This window comes from Dipodomys merriami, unplaced genomic scaffold, assembly GCF_024711535.1.
Source record: "Dipodomys merriami isolate MVZ:Mamm:240054 unplaced genomic scaffold, mDipMer1.0.p SCAF_2219, whole genome shotgun sequence".
Classification (NCBI taxonomy): Eukaryota; Metazoa; Chordata; class Mammalia; order Rodentia; family Heteromyidae; genus Dipodomys; species Dipodomys merriami.
Window position 1 is genome coordinate 15,378 of NW_027203626.1, and position 16,286 is coordinate 31,663.

At 42.0% G+C, this 16,286-nt stretch overlaps 1 long non-coding RNA gene across 4 annotated transcripts in view; it reads right to left on the reverse strand.

The window, feature by feature from the left end:
- Positions 1-1,407: 1,407 nt before the first annotated feature.
- LOC138835011 (uncharacterized) overlaps positions 1,408-16,286 on the reverse strand; it is a 31,895-nt gene continuing 17,016 nt past the window's right edge. For 3 of the 4 annotated variants that reach the window (XR_011374337.1, XR_011374336.1, XR_011374338.1), the window contains 2 exons: positions 12,055-12,271; positions 9,004-10,968 (listed from right to left, as the gene is read on the reverse strand). This is a non-coding gene — a long non-coding RNA (uncharacterized lncRNA). Of the gene's footprint in view, positions 1,884-9,003; positions 10,969-12,054; positions 12,272-16,286 lie in introns of those variants that run through there. The other variant, XR_011374339.1, reaches the window with a different exon arrangement.

Below are 16,286 nucleotides of genomic sequence, written 5' to 3' on the forward strand. Positions count from 1 at the left end.
TGGAAATGTGACTTAAATGACACAGTGACTGCATTGAGCAAAATAATCTAAGCAAGATACCAGACCTCCGTTCAAGCCTACGTACTGGCCCACTAGCACTCCAAAAGCCAAAATCCCCAAAAGACCAAACCAAAAACATGTCAAAATATTTTATAACTTTTGAAGCAAAATCCAATGAGGCAATGTAGTTTGTTGAAGATTTGGTGGTAAAATGCTGAAAAACCCCAAATTCCACATGTGTTTAAATGATGCAACAGACAAGCAACCAAGTAAAAATTTCCCAATAATGTTCCTTAGTATCCACTGGGACCCTTGACAAAGATTTTTTTTCTATGCTTTTCAAAAAATCAGTTAATTTTCAGTAGTATAAATCTTTATTATAAGTTATAGAAGTTTTTTAAAGTTCCAAAGTGAATTGAATGTAAAACAAAAAGCACTTAATATTACCAGTTTCTATGCCTCTGGTAGAAAACCTGTAATACTGTGGCCTTTATGAATGAGGAGAGGGAAGACTGGTCATGAAATGTTGGGAAGAAGAGTTTCCAATTGACTGTTTGAAACCCAATCTTCTGCCCCCCACCCCAACAGGCAGAGGCTTGAACTCAGGGATTAGGTGCTGTCTTGAGCTTCTTCTGCTCAAAGCTAGCATTCTACCACCTGAGCCATGGCACCACTTCTAGCCTTTTCTGAGAAGTTTGTTAGAGTTGAGAGACTTACAAACTTTTATGTTTGGGATTGACTTCACATCTCAGTCTCCTGAGTAGCTAGGATTATAGTTGTTAGCTTCCCATGCCTGGCTTATATTCCACACTATTGAACACATAAAATTTAATTAGGAGGCTAAGATCTGGAGAATGGTGATTCAAAGCCAGGCCAGGCAGAAAAGTCTGCAACTCCATCTTCAACAAGCAAAGAGCTGGACTTGAGCAGTGGTTCAAGTAAGGTGAGTATGAGCCCCTGATTTCAAATACCATTATGGGCAAAAACAAAACAAAATAAAGCAATGCCCCAAATTGAAATAATAAAATTGCTCAATACCAAAATAATGGTCATTAAATAATGGTTTGAAGAGTAGAAAACAAATACACCCCTCCATAAATCCACATATAAAAATCTTCCAGTCAGATACCGGTGGCTCAAGCCTGCAATCCTAGCTACTCAAGAGGTTGAGATCTGAGGATTATGGTTCAAAGCCAGCCCAGGCAGGAAAGTCCCTGAGACTCTTATCTCAATAAACTACTCAGAAAACCAGAAGTGGCACTGTGGCTCAAGTAGTAGAGTGCTAGCCTTGAGCTGAAGAACGAGGGACGGTGCTTAGGCCCAGAATTAAAGTCCCATGACTGACAAAACAAAAAACAAAATCCAAAAAACAAAAAACAATAAATAAAAAAGAAACTTCCACAAAATATTTGAAATGGGTGAATTTTCAATAAGGAAACAACATTTTTCTTTCCTTTTTTTTCTTGCAACAGCAAAAGAGATGGTTTATTGTACATGTGTCACACTTGGCCACAACTATGAACAGAACTAGTCCAGAATGTCACAGGTCTGGGGCACAGGACCATCAGGGGATGCTTGGTTATGAGCAAGGTGTGTCTTTCAGAGATGATCTTGGCAATGAAAGTTCTGGATCCACTGGGAAATCACAGCGGCATGCAGTCCAGCATCTCAGTGTCCCAGCCTATGGCATTCCTTATTCCTCCTGCTCCTCTGGCCTCGATGGGTGCACAGACTGGTTTACTTAGACCTCTGCCTCATCTTTCTTCTTTTGCCCTTCAGCCTGCGCATTCACTTCCTCTACTTGGCTCTCATGGTGCTGTTTTTTCTAGGAAGATGGTGCTAAGGCAAAGAGCAGGAAACAACATTTTTCTACCTAAAGATGTCTGTGGGGAGAACAGTGGAAGAAATAGATTTATTCCCAGATATTTAGACCAACATGCCAATTCTGACATATCTATGATGATAGAGACTAGCTTTAGAATGATAAAAATAAACCAAAGGACTACATCCCAAAGTATTGGACAAGGCTAACAAAGCAGAGTAGGGCATCAGGGTATAGGGTAAGAGCTATGTAGAAAAACTAGTTGTTCCTACAATGAAAAGTATTACCAGGCCTAGCAATTCAAGTTTGCCAAACCAAGTAGATTTTGAAAAATAGTCTGTTACTTATTATATTAAAGAAAAATTTAAACTTGTAGGCTCTTCAACTTTATATCAGACAACCTAAACTTTGCTCAGGGGACATGGTACTTAATATTTGGATCATCAAGTGCCAATTGCAAATTTAATTATACAAATAATAACTACTAATAGAGAATGTTAATGGTTTCTTACAGATGGAGCTGAAGGTAAAACTGCTAAGACTTTTCCCACGGAAGAGACTATTCTTATTACACCTCTTCCCATGGTCTTCTTTTTTTTTTTTTTAACAAAACTCGAATATTTCCACTTTATTCACCCAGATGTCCTTTTAACACTTCAAAGGCTGTTTTTGAGAAATAATAAAATTTTCAAAAGCACAAAAAATGCCGCCCAAGTTAAGAAGTTTTGAGATCAAGCAGATGAAAGGGAAAATTTGAGTAAGGAGCAAGTTTAGTGTCCTAGCCATGACAAAATCCTAAGAGTTAGTGAGTGAACACATGACTTTGCACATATCCACAGAATTGAGGTCACATGATGATTCTGGCTCCTGGTCCTCCTCTTTGCCTTCCTGGTCTGACACACCATTCTCTGGGATGCTGAGCTCTTCTTTAGGCTTTCTTCATTCCCCTCAAGTAACTCCTGCCTTATAGGCTTGCGCAAGATAGGCTTTTTCTTCATTTTGACATTTTGTTTAGGTTGAGAAAGCTATTTTTTTCTCCAGTTCAATGCTGTTTGCCTATAAAAAAAATCACAATAAGGGGCTAGGAAGTTGGCTCAGTGGTAGAGCACTTGCCTTGCATGCATGAGGCCCTGGGTTCGATTCCTCAGCACCACATAAGCAAAAAGAAAAAAACCCGGAAGTGGCGCTGTGGCTCAAGTGGTAGAGCACTAGCCTTGAGCTGAAGAGCTGAGGGACAGCGCTCAGGCCCAGAGTTCAGGCCCCACGACTGGACCCAAAAAAAAAAATCACAATAAGAAAAACCCAACTAAGACAAGCATCCTTGGTTAAAGGCATTCTAGGTTGTAATCTCTGAACTCTTAGGAGCTACTTTACTCTTGGCTTTGACTGTCTTTTGTCTTCCTTCTCAATCAAACTCCCCCCACCCCCACTCCTAGGGCTTGAACTCAGGGCTTAGAATCTGTTCTTGTTTGCTTTTTTTCCCCCTCAAGGTTAGTGATTTTCCACTTGAGCTGCAGCTCCACTTCCATCTTTTTGGTGATTAATTGGAGATAACTGAACCATGATGCTCAGATCTCAGCCTTCTGAGTAGCTAGGATTACTCAATGAATTTTCAGGAAGAGGCATCATGATGTTATGGGATTTCATGAAGTCATAAATATGATGATACCCAAAACCTTGAACAAGGATATTCTCAACTTCACCCTAGCATAACCATTGAAGTGAGGGATTTTAAACACTTATACATTAGTACTGCTCATACTCCCCTCAGACTTCAGGATCACACATCACATTTGACTATCAAGCCTCACTGGTTACCTGGAACTCGCAACAACATTTTCTGCTTTCCTTTTACTTGGAGACCTGAAACTTGAAGATTAGGATTTACTTTGTTTAATTTTGAGTCTCCTCGGTATTTTTCTTTAATTTTTGTTAATCAGTTTTTAACTTGAAGTGATACTCTGCTAAGATCAAGGCAACCTAAGACATAGCATATCATTTTTAATTGTCTCTTTGCTTAGTTTACTTTAATCAAGGGATTAAGAAAGCTATTATAAGGTTTTTGGTGGGGGTAGCATTGTGAGGGGAAGGGCAAATGGACAAATGTGGTGGAAGTACTTTATGTGCTCCTAAAAAAGTAAACAATGAAGGTGGGGGAAAGTGGCTCACAACTTTAATCCTATCTATTCAGAAGGTTGTAAGCAGGAAAAATCAGTGAGTCTTATCTCCAAAAAACTACCAAAAGAAAGGAAATGGGTTGTAGCTCATGTGGTAGCATGCTAAGATTAAGCAAAAGGAGCATAGATATGGTACTCAGGCCCCGAGTTCAAGACCTAGAATAAGCACAAAACAAACTAACAAAACCTGCTGAAATTGCTTTAAGAAGGGTCTATGAGAGAAAAATGGTTAGGGTAGATTTGATTTGGGAACATTTGGTATCTGTCACAGTATATGCGAATAGATCCACTATAGGTTGCTCTGGAAATATTATTCCTTGTTCCATTATGAGCTATTTGGATTCACTATTTCAGTGTGAAGTGATATTTCTTGAGAGAAAATTGTCAGTTTGGAGCCCAGCACTGCTGGATCATGCCTATAGCCTTAGCTGCTCAGGAGGTGGAGATCTGAGGACCAATGTTTGAAGCCAGCCCATGAAAGAAAGTCCATGAGACTCATCTCCAAAAAACTACTAAAACACTCCTGGAAGTGGTGCTGTGACTCAAGTGGCACAGCACTAGTCCTGAGCAAAATTAGCTCAAAGACAGCACCCAAGCCCTCAGTTCTAACCCCAGGATCAGCATATACACAGAAAAAGTTTAGTATGACTTCTGAACGAGGTTTTGTACCATTTTTCCATGAGTTCATTTTCAGACAGCACTATGTCCTGTGGGAGGCTTATGTGTTCTGGCTTACATGGCATTTCTATTAGATGATATGTAATAGGCATCTACACAAAATTCCCTCACTCAAATTATATTCTTCAGTTAACAATCTATTATGGGAAAGAATTGAATTTCCCCATTTGTTTAAATACTCAATGAATTTAACAGTATAAATTTGTAGATTGCTATTTAAGTTATATTCCATTTCTATTAGTTTACTCTCTTAAAGTTCTTATTCTTAGTTTATGTAAGTATGTATGTATGTATGTATTTTGTTGGCCATGGGGTCTGAACAAAGGGCCTGGGAGCTGTCCCTCAGCTTTTCAGCTCAAGGCTAGTGCTCTACCACTTGAGCCACAGTACCACTTTCTGTTTTTCTGCTTATGTGGTTCTGAGGAATTGAACCCAGGGCCTCATGCATGTGAGGCAAGCACTCTACCATTCAGACACCTTCCCAGCCCCTCTTTGTTTAGTTTTAAAGTGCCTTTAATGACCTTTCTTATTATAAGATGATATAATTCTATAACTATATCTAGTTTTTTAATTGGTTGATGATTTCCCATAGATTCACAGCCATCAAAAGATACAAAGTATTTCCTTCACCCTTAAAAGAACAGCCAACTTCTGTTTCCTCAGAAGTTGCACAGAGGTTCTTCCTGCAGAGTATCCCATACTTATATCTAACACCATGTGACAGAACAGACAATAACAATGTCTTGTTATTCTGTTATCCTCAGAAAATAAAATGCTATTCAAAAAGACTTTGGACCTTTGTTTCCTCATGTTATTTATAATTTAAGGGAGCTCAATGCCAGACATTACTATTTTCTGTAGTTGTATGTTACAAGATCTACATTCATTCCCATGGAATGTTTTATTTTTGTTGGGTGTGGTGGTCCTTGTAGTAGGGCTTCAACTCAGGACCTGGTAATGTCACTTCAGTTTTTTGCTCAAGGCTGGGACTCTTCCACTTGAGCTACCTCACTGCTTCTGGCTTTTTAGTGTTAACTGGAAATAAGACTGGGTAGGTGATGGAGGGGGTATGACTGTGATAAATTGTATCCATGTATGGGAACTTCACAACCTCCTTCTTGTACAACCAATACTTGCTAATAAAAAGAAAGATAATTAGAGGTCTAATTGTTCACAGTAAGTTTCTTGTAATTTCCCTTGTAATTTCCCTTCTTATGTCTTTCTCATTTTTTTCATGCTAGCATGTGCTCAGTGCTGACCCTTAGCTCTTTTTCTTATGGCTAGTACTTCAGCCACAGCTCTAGTTCCAGTTTTTGCTAGTTAATTGGAAGAAAGAAACTATCTGATATTTGTGCCTAGGTTGTCTCTGAACCTCAGTACTCAGATCACAGCATCCTGAGTAGCTAGGATTACAGGTGAGAGCTACTCAGATCCTTGTTGTCTCCTAAATTATCCCATGTCCATTTCACAATGGCAGTCCATTTCCATGGTTCCCAGCTTTGCAGCAAGAGCTTAATTATAATCCAACACCAAGTCTAACCTCACCACAGATGCTATGTTTTGTGTCATACTCTGACTATAGACACCCTTCTCCTGGCTGATGCATTGCAACAACCTAGATGGCTCTCATACTAGGCCACAAGGATAGGAAGCCAGGAAACACTAGCTTAGAAGCTGTTAAATCAGAGGAGCAAAAAGATATCGTAGTGCATTCTGCTGTGATCTTATTCTGATTTAAACAGCCTTGTCATCTATTACCAGGAGTAGCTTTGGCATCACATTCTGAGTAGTGACTGGGTGTAAGCTGGTGTGTCCGAGCTGACTATAGTATTGTCTTGAGCCTGTGCAGACTGAAGAGACAAGCCAGTGCCAGTAGCACACACATTGGAATAACAAAGCAACCTATAGTTAGGCATTGCCACTCTTTGTTCTAGAGTAATGAATGAATGACTCTCTAATTTCTTGACAAGAAATTCCTGCAGACCCATATGCAGCTGCCTCATCAGAGCAAGTAAAGAGGCTGGTGCTGCCTGGAGGAAACACTGTGAGAAGCTGCCAGAAAGCATCTGTTTACTGGACTCATGGGGCTCCTCTGTCCTCTAGAATTAATAACAAATGAGGAGCAAACACCTCCCCCTCTAGGCAGACATACACAGGAAGAGCATTGCCACAGCACAACAGGGGACTCCCACGACATACACTTGATCTGTGCTGTCAGAACTGAGAGTTTTATTTTGGGGGGGAGGGTCCGGTTGTCGGGCCTGAACTCTGGGCCTGTGCCCTGTCCCTCAGCTCTTCAGCTCAAGGCTAGTGCTCTACCACTTGAGCCACAGCGCCACTTCCGGCTTTCCATTTTGCTTATGTGGTGCTGAAGAATCGAACCCAGGGCCTCAGGCATGCAAGGCAAGCGCTCTACCACTGAGCCAACTTCCCAGCCCCAGAGCTGAGTTTTTAATGACACTTCATCCCACAGTGCTCCCTAAAACCTTCATCCCAACCCTGCTCCTTTCATGTCCCTGACAATGTTTATAGGCATCCCACATCCAGACTGAAGATGTTCCTTCATGTTTGGAGTAAGTCTGATCAGACTTTATATGGATCCACTGCTCAGTCAGGACTCTCGATCCCTCCCATCCCCATTTTGATACTGTGTGTCTCTTGACCTATTCCTGTCTTCTCTTTTCAAGATTCAGTCAGGGCCGGGTACAGGTGGCTCACACCTGTAATCCTAGCTACTTAGAAGTCTGAGATCTGAGGATCGTGGTTCAAAGCCAGCCCAGGGAGGAAAGTCCGTGAGATGCCTATCTCCTATAAACCACCAGAAAACCAGAAGTGGCTCTGTGGCTCAAGTCATAGAGTGCTAGCCTTGAGTTGAAAAGCTCAGGGACATCACCCAAGCCAAGCCCAGAGATCAAGGCCTATGACTCAAAAAATAAATAAATAAATAAAAGAAAGCAAAAACATACAAAGCTCAGAATGGCAAGCAGCTGAAAACAGGATGGAATAAACCAACATTATCTATGACAGTTTTCAGATTATGCAGAGAAATGCCTGCATTGTTGAAGCCCAAGCCCATCTGATAGCTGAGTTTTAGCTGGCTGGCATGCCCATGATGCCAGGTAATGATATTCACAAGTTTTGTGATATTATTCGATGACACAAATAGGCTTCAAGTTGGGAAGCTGAAAATTTTCTATTGATCTAGAAGGAGAAATATATCAGGACAAGAAATGGGATTAACACAATGCCAAAAGCAAAAGGCCATCCAATCCAAGGAAGACAGAATAACTCTGTCTCTGAAAAGATGATTCTCTCAAAGGAATCCTGAGCTGAGTATGGTGGTCTATGTTTGCAATCTCTGAATTTAGGAGGCTGAGTCAGAAGTTAGGTTGAGACTAGCCTAAGTTCCATGCCAAGAGAAGAACACAAAACCAAACCTCATCTTACAAAATAAAAGAAGGACTGGGAATGTGGCTTAGTAATAGAGTGCTGGCCTAGCACATACCTGAAGTCCTGGGTTTGGTTCCTCAGTACCACATAAAGAGAAAAGGCTGGAAGTGGTACTGAGGCTTGAGTGGCAGAGTGCTAGTCTTGAGCAAAAGAAACTCAAAATGCTTATGAATGTGTCATAAACAATCGCTTGAAAGCAAATAAAAAACTTTCGAATAAAAAAAAAGAAACTCAAAATGAATGGTGTTAGGAAAAATGTAAAATTAATGAAATAACATCTCTCTCCCTCCCCTATATCCCTTCCTGCTTTCCTCCCTCCCTCCTTTTCTCAGTACTAGGGTTTATACAAAGGATTTCATGCTTAGGCAGGTGTTTAACTCTTAATCCACACCACGGCCTTTTTGTACTTTAGTTTTTAAGTTAGGGCATCCTGTTTTCTTCCCATCCCAGGACCAGCCTCCCATCTAGCTGAGATTATTGGAATCAGCCCACCTTGATGATTGTGATCAGATCTCAATTTTTGCCTGGGTTGGTCTTGGATTGCAGTCCTCTCAATCTATGCCTCCCAAGTAGATGGTACTACAGGAGTGATCTATTATGCTTAGCCTTTAAAATGATCACTTAGAGCTGGGCACAAGTGGCTCCTGCCTGTAATCCTAGCCACTCAGGAACCTGAGATCTGAGGATCGAGATTCAAAGCCAACCAGTGCAGAAAAGACCATGAGACTCTTATCTCCAATAAACCACCAGAAAACCTAAGTGGTCCTGTGGCTCAAGTGGTAGAGTGCTAGCCTTTAGCTGAAGAGCTAAGGGACAGCAGTACCCAGGCCCAGAGTTCAAGTCCCAAGACAGACAAAAAAAAATCACTTAGGAAGATAAAAGAAAAACTCCTGAATTCTCACATTTATTTAAATAGCGGCTGCCAGTCATATTTTATAAAGCACTTATGGGGCCCATGAAGTCTTTTATTTTTAAAATACAATAAAATAGTACTAGAGCAGTTGGGATATTGTTCTGCCAGTAACACAACTATAAGAGCCTCGGAGGGAGCAAGCAAGCCAGCTACAGGCCAGCGCCGCCGCCGCTTCTTCTGAGCGGCAGTGAGAAGCAGCAAGCAGCCATGGCTGGGGCACAGGCTCCTCAGGCCAGACCCTGCAGACTGGGCAGCCCCTCCAAATCCCTCCAGCGGCTGACCTCAGGCCTCAAAGGCTCCAGCGCCGAGCTTCCTGGGCTCATCCCTAGGCTGGAGGTGCAGTGTGAAACAGCAAAGGAGCCAGCGAGACTCCTCCAGTGTCAGGGCAACCAGGCAGGAGTGGAGCCAAATGGCCAAACTTGCAGCAGCGACTGCAGCAGGTGTTGCTGCCTCGTGCAGCATGGGCCAGGGCTCCTGCAGCTGCTCAGGCACAGCCAGAGGCGGAGAAAAACTCCAGGACTGACACAGCCCCCTTCCACCCAATCTGCCTAAGATCTGGGAGTTGGAGTGGGAGCAGAAGGAGAGGGGTTCATATGGGTGTTGGAGGCATAGGCCTGCAAAACCCCATCTGAGCACCTTTGTGCCCTGAGGGTGCATACAGGCATGCATCCCTTCCTTCCAATTTATTTATTTGTGTTGGTTGTGGGGCTTGAACTCTGGGCCTGGACGCTGTCCCTCAGCTCTTCAGCTGAAAGCAAGTGCCCTACCACCTGAGCCACAGGACCACTTCCAATTCTTCTCAGGGAGGAAGGGACACCCTTTCCTCCATGCTGGGCAAAGGTTCTGCCCCGGTGCAAGACTCAGGTAATGGTTTGCTCAAAGTACCATTCCTGCTTCATCTACTTAACCACGTAGAACAATGCGTGGAGACCCCCCCCCATGTGTAATCACCTGTGCTTTACCTACTTTTACAACCTTGATTAGTGGAACTGCTCCACATTTGTTGACAAGGATTAGCTTTTTCTGTTTAAACTCTCATTGTCTGTGCTCCCATAAAACTGTTTAACTCTCTGCCCCTGACTGAAGATTTACTTCTCCTGCTTGTGTGCTGTATATAAGCATGTGATGTTCCAATAAATTTTGTCTATACCCACATGGTGTAGTCCCTTCTTGCCTATACCACACATCGTGTTCCCAGATCCCGCTGTGGAAACAGCAACAGATGGGGTTATGCCGGTTGATGCCTCTGACATCTCCCCCCTTTTTTGTTTGTTTAAGTACAACCGTAAGCAAGAGATCCTTTGCAGAAGGGATTTGCAGAAACTATTTTGGAATGTAGACAGCAATATCTTGACAAGACATAATGCAATCAATCCTGTAGAAACACTATGGGTAAAACTGTGCCACCAGGTATGAGGGTCCAATTGGTTTAGCACAGATGCAATTCCTCAGCCAGACCTTCATATCCCACCCCAGGGAGTTGTGCCAAGAAAGTCTCAATGACTTCCTGCTGTAACTAGTGGATGTCCCAAGTCAAATTTCCTTGCAAGACCGGCAGGTGGTAGTGAAGTCCCTGCCAAGTAATGTTAGAAGTGTTGAATCAAGTAGGAGTGATGCACAGTTTATTGAGCTCTAATCACACTTGAAGGTTAGCTGTTTCTGCAGATCAATTATCTGGTCTCCCATCCACTGCACCGTGTGTTGCAGGGTGTTCAGACGGGAATCAATGTCCTGTTTAATATTGTGCTGATGAGTCCATAGCTGGTGACAGTCCAGCCACTTCTCTACAAAGTCCTTGGTTTGGATGGAGGAATGCAGGGCCACTCCGGCAGTTGCAGCAGTCATGATGATAGCAGTCATTTCAAGGATCACAGCTACACTCAGACTCAGGAATCTCCTAGTTCTCTTCAGCAGTTGCTGGAAGACTCCTGTCAACAAACCAACAGTGGGGCTCTCCTGCCAAGGTCGGGTGAGGTTAACAGGCACCCAGACCCCTAAGCGAAATCTTAATATCAGGAGAGACTGAGAAGGCATATTAAAAGAAATAGTATGATTTAAGCATGTAAAGAGTCCAGGCTGCGTGGGTTCTCATTGATTGACACTGTCCCTGTGGGCTAGTACATAGGAAAGTTTAATACAACCCTGTACAGTAGAAGAATGGTTCCTGTAAAATGTATAATTTGCCTCATGGGCCCTAGTAAAGTGACCAATCCAATTCTGGGTTGTATAAAATTGGGTGGCAAGTTTTATAAATGCCACTGCTCAGGCCCTAAGTGTCCCCTGAAATTCATATGTGGCCTACGAGGCACAAGGCCTCCATCATGTCAGGTGAGCAAGCCAATGGGTTCTACATGATTTATAACTCCATTGTATAGACGTCACCATCAGAAGAATTATTAGTATACCAATCACCAACATGCTTTTCAGAATAATTGGCAATGAAACATCCATGAGGACCTCAATCTATAAATGAGATGTTATCATTATGCTGTATAATCTTTCCTCTAGGGTTTTGACACTGAGACCACTGAATAGAAACATAAACAAAATTCAATAATTAATGTCCTGGCATACTAGGTTAGGTGGTCGCCCAGTCTTATTTGTATAAGAATGATCCTTACCAATAAAATTTAAGGAAATTGTGCTGAATAGCCCCATATGATTGTTGATTTTATCATCAGGCAAGATGTATGCCCATACCTGTCTTCTGGTTGGTAAGCAAGGTGATGTCCCTAAACACAGTGGTAAAGACTCAAATCCTAAGGAAATAATATGAGGTATTCCTTCCTCACCTGGATGAGTAGGGTCTGCATGATCCCATGGTGGAGGAAAATACGTGCTGTCATTTGTATACACCACCGGACCTTGGTCTAGCTAATCCACTAATTTTAACAATGGTCGGTGAGGGACATAGGCCCAATATGCATGTTCACTACTCACTGCAGAAGTATTCACAAGCAGTGCAATCATGGCCAAAACAGATATTCAGGTATTCTAGGGGTTTTTGTACTGACCAGGGTGGCTTCGGTCTTGTGTCAACACTTATTCTGACCCCATGTTGGTGGGGTCAAGCTGGTTTTCTTAAGATAAGGATGATGGCTTCCTCGGGACTTCAAGCTTAGGTCTGCAAAGCTGCGTACTAGATCTTCCTCAGGATTGTGTTGTGTTGTTTTTGCTTCTCTGGAGGTCGAATGAGTCAAAAAGGGACCCAGATGTTGCCAGTGGATCCATCTGGAATGATAGAAACACTGTTTTCCCTTATGGGGCATTAGTCTTAGTCTTCATTGATTAAATTGTTTAAACCATATGGGAATAGATAGTGAGGTGGTGCTAGAGGGATAAAATGCTTTTCAGCTTTAGTGAAAGGATCACTTTGAGTGAAATTTTAAACATTTAGAGTAAATAAGGTTAAGGCAAAAGTTTCCCTTGGGGATTCCCCTTTTTTGTTTTTTTAATAATTGAAGCTTAAATGTTTTATGGGTGTGTAAACAGTTGGCATTAGTCTACACAGGTTGATTAAAGAAGTTTTACCTAGGGACTAACTTTAGTAAACTCCCCTAATATTTTTCTGATTGTACACTGGCTTTTAGAATATGGTGTGGGGTAGTTTGTCAAGGTGACAACTTTTTACTAATTACATTTTATTCCAAACTAGAGTTTAGGCATAATTTTTTAACTTTTCATAACTGTATGGACCCTTTTGGGGGGGGGCTTTAGCAGCATAGCCTGTTTAGTACTTTGGTTTGTAAAAGATTTAAATAGTCTAGGATGTTTAAAGGTAAGATCCATAAGAAGTTCCACTTGTAGGTGTTCAGTGGCAGTTTTGTAATTGACAAACAATTTATAAAAGCAGAACTAACAGTTAGTGATTACAAATTGCATCAAGGCAAATAGGGTGGTTGAGTCCACACAACTGCCTGTAGACATCCTGGTATCTAGGCTGGAGATGGGGGCATTGCACCCAGCTTCAAGGCCTGGAGGTGGGACAAGTCTTACCTTGAAATCCTAGGAAAACATTACCTCCCCAAATGGGCGAAAGCATTGTTTAGCTCCTCAAATAGCCTAGGTGGAACAGGCAGGCCATCCTTTGGAATACAGATGTTTAGTGTAGCTCCTGGTGCGTAACTCTCTACTTAAGCCCTTATCTTTGAAAATTTAACATTTGGTCTAAATCCTGATATAAATGATCTTTTTAGTAATTATCAGACCACAATTTTGTTTTATTTTGGTGTTTATACCAATGTTTCTCTGCTTACCTGGGACTTATTTGTCTCAGTTAAATTTGAATTTTCTCCTTCATTGTTCTAATTAATACCCTATCTGTTTACTTTTGATCTGGTCCTAACAATTTCATATTTTATTCTTAAACAAATTTATTTGGTTAGTGTCAGCCCAGAATTTTCTGCCAATTAGGGTTTTAAGCACATACAGAGCAGTTTGGATTTAAGCTATTCCCCACATTTCACAACCTCAGCCTTTTACAGCCAACTATTACAAATGGTTGACAAGTTCTTGCCCAGTTATGCATGCTTATAAAGTAGCTTGCCATGACCTCAAGCTCTGATCAATTTTAGAAGAGCCAAACATTATTGCCAAAGTCCCAGGAGTGCCTCTTTCTATGTTAGGGTAAACGCAACCTTGACATTTCCCTTGGTCACTGGACTTGAACTTAGTGCCTGAGTGCTGTTTTTCAGCTCTCCAGTGCAAGGATTGCACTTTGCCACTTCGGACTCCAAAGCAACTCTGCCCGCTTTTTTGGCACTCTGCTGGCTAGTTAGAGATGATAATCTTTCTCTGCCTGGACTGGCTTTGAACTGCAGTTTGTAGATCGCTCACCTTTGGTCCTCAGCTCCACCCTCATCTGGGCCCCCTCTCATTTCTGGAGTTCCCTCCATACAACTGGCCTCTCCCTCTCTCCACCCAGACCCACCTGAACTCCCATCTACCTCACTTCCTTTTCTCTCAGATACTTTTGCTACCAGGATGATGATGGAGGTCATGTGCTCCCTCTTGGGGGAAATATGGCTCCTCTAATAAACCTTGTAATAATCTTTCTCCTTTGCCTGCCTGCCTCTGCATGGTCCCATAGGATGGATGTGTCTGATCCTCTTTCACTGGTGGCTCCATACTGGGATAGGTTCCCCAGTGCATTTGCTCCCCCTGCACTTCAGAAGGGAGTTCAAACAGCTGCCCTGGGACCTATTCTGAGATCCTTCACTCCAGTCACCAGAGGACCATCAAGGTAACTTTCTCCTGACTGAGTGCTCTACCAGCCCATCCAGCCCCACTAATTAATTCCCACTCCAGGGTAAGTGACAAGTTTGTCCGAGGTCGGGGTTTCTGATTCCAATATCAGTGGTAAGGCCACCTGAGCCTTTCTGGGCTAACTGAGCCCCACCCTCACCATCTGACCAAAAACTTGGCCAAGTGCTGGAATTAGCCACTAGGGGCCTACCATGGCCCAAGGACCCACCTTGGACCAACATAAGGACAGTCTCCACTGGTGGGGCCACCACCTATTTAGGAGCCAACCTGCACTGCAGAGGACACTCTACTCTAGGCACATGGCTTCAGATCACTTACCATGGGAAGGACACTAAATTTCTTTACATTAAGGCCACCTGGACTTGGAGGGCTGTTGAGTCCCCATCAGTTAAATTTGGCCCCACATTTAAAACTCCACTTCTGAGAGTGCTTGAGCAAGTAGCTCTCTCTCTCTCTCTCCCCCTCCCCTTAAACTCTGCCTCTTGCCAAAATTACCTGCTTGTAACCTCTTTCACAAGTATTTCATATGCTAAACGCTTTGGTTAAGCCCTGGAAGAATGTAACCAGTAATTGCTTGTTTCTACTCATTAGATAGAAAATGGGTGAGTTTAAGTCTAAACTCCCCGAAATAAAGGCCAACAAGTTTGGATATTACCAAAAGTGTATTAATCTTCTCTCTAGCATTGAGCAAGTGGTGGATGTGCCAAATTGGCCTCTTGGTACTTCAGCTTGGTACTACCCTTTCCCCCTCCCCTGTCCTGTGGTGCCATTATGCTAGGCCAAGTGTATGTTCCTATTGCCTCCTGTTCACTAGGTTTCTTGTTGGCAAAGTTTTGTATTTTAAACTGACCACATGGTTCCATCATAATTAGAAAAGTAGTTCCACTAAAATTTCAAAACTTTAAAAGTCTATTTTAAAATCTAAGCACGCTCTATAATCTGTGCACAAACATGTCTGTCTGTGTCTTATTCGACTATATGTAAGTGATTATGGTTTCAAGGTTACTCTGCCTACTAAAAATCTTTGTCAATGGAAGCTGTGAATTAATCTAAATTGCTTTAAAACTTTGTGACCTGACTAAGCCAAAGAAAAAACAGGCAGTTTTAAAAGACCTTGGAAAAGGACTTAAAAAAGACAATGTCCTTTACAAAGTAAATGAAATTGGTAACTAAGTTGGCTGTGAATTATGTCATTCCTATGTCCATCTATGCTAAGAGTTAACTATTGTACACTGACCATGGCTAGTAAACTAAAGCTAAGGGTTTCATTCTCTGTTTTCTCCCCTGTGTGCTGATCAACTTCAATTAAGATCAAGGGACCAGAGTAACTATGCTCAGGCACAGCTGCCTAAACCAGTGGCACCAGCCTGCAAAAGCCAGTGTAAACCAGGTCTCTAACCAGTATATGTAGAAATATTGCAGGTTACCAACAGGAGGTGCAACAGTCTATACATGCTGGGAGATGCCACAGTCTCTCTCAGACTCTGGCCTTGCATCTCACATGACCAAAAGCCTGTTAATTAAGGGTAAAACACAAGCCACATTAGATATTTGGTTCTGTAAATGTTCATCACCAGAAGTTAGACCATACGGGGTGTATGAGCAAAGGATAGAAATTGATTTCTATACTATTTTACAATTGGAGGTAAATTCCTAAAGGTAACTCAGACTGCAGAAAAAAAAATGGCCACTCTTTCTATTCACTGCCCACAGGACAGCCTACAGGCAAAGAATATACAGCCCAGTGTTTCAATGATGCATTTAAATGCAAATTAAAATAACTTTACAAAATGGATTTAAAATGACATCCCCCTTGTAAAAATTTGAGAAGTTGTGGAGAGTGGCTGGCCTCCCAGACAAGTTTAAAAGATAAAATTTTCCTAAAGGTTTATTTCAAAGTAAAAAAAAAAAAAAATAGGATTATTCTAGTTTGCCCCTAAAATTTTTTGTAACAGTTGCCGGAAGGCCCACAGTAAAAGAT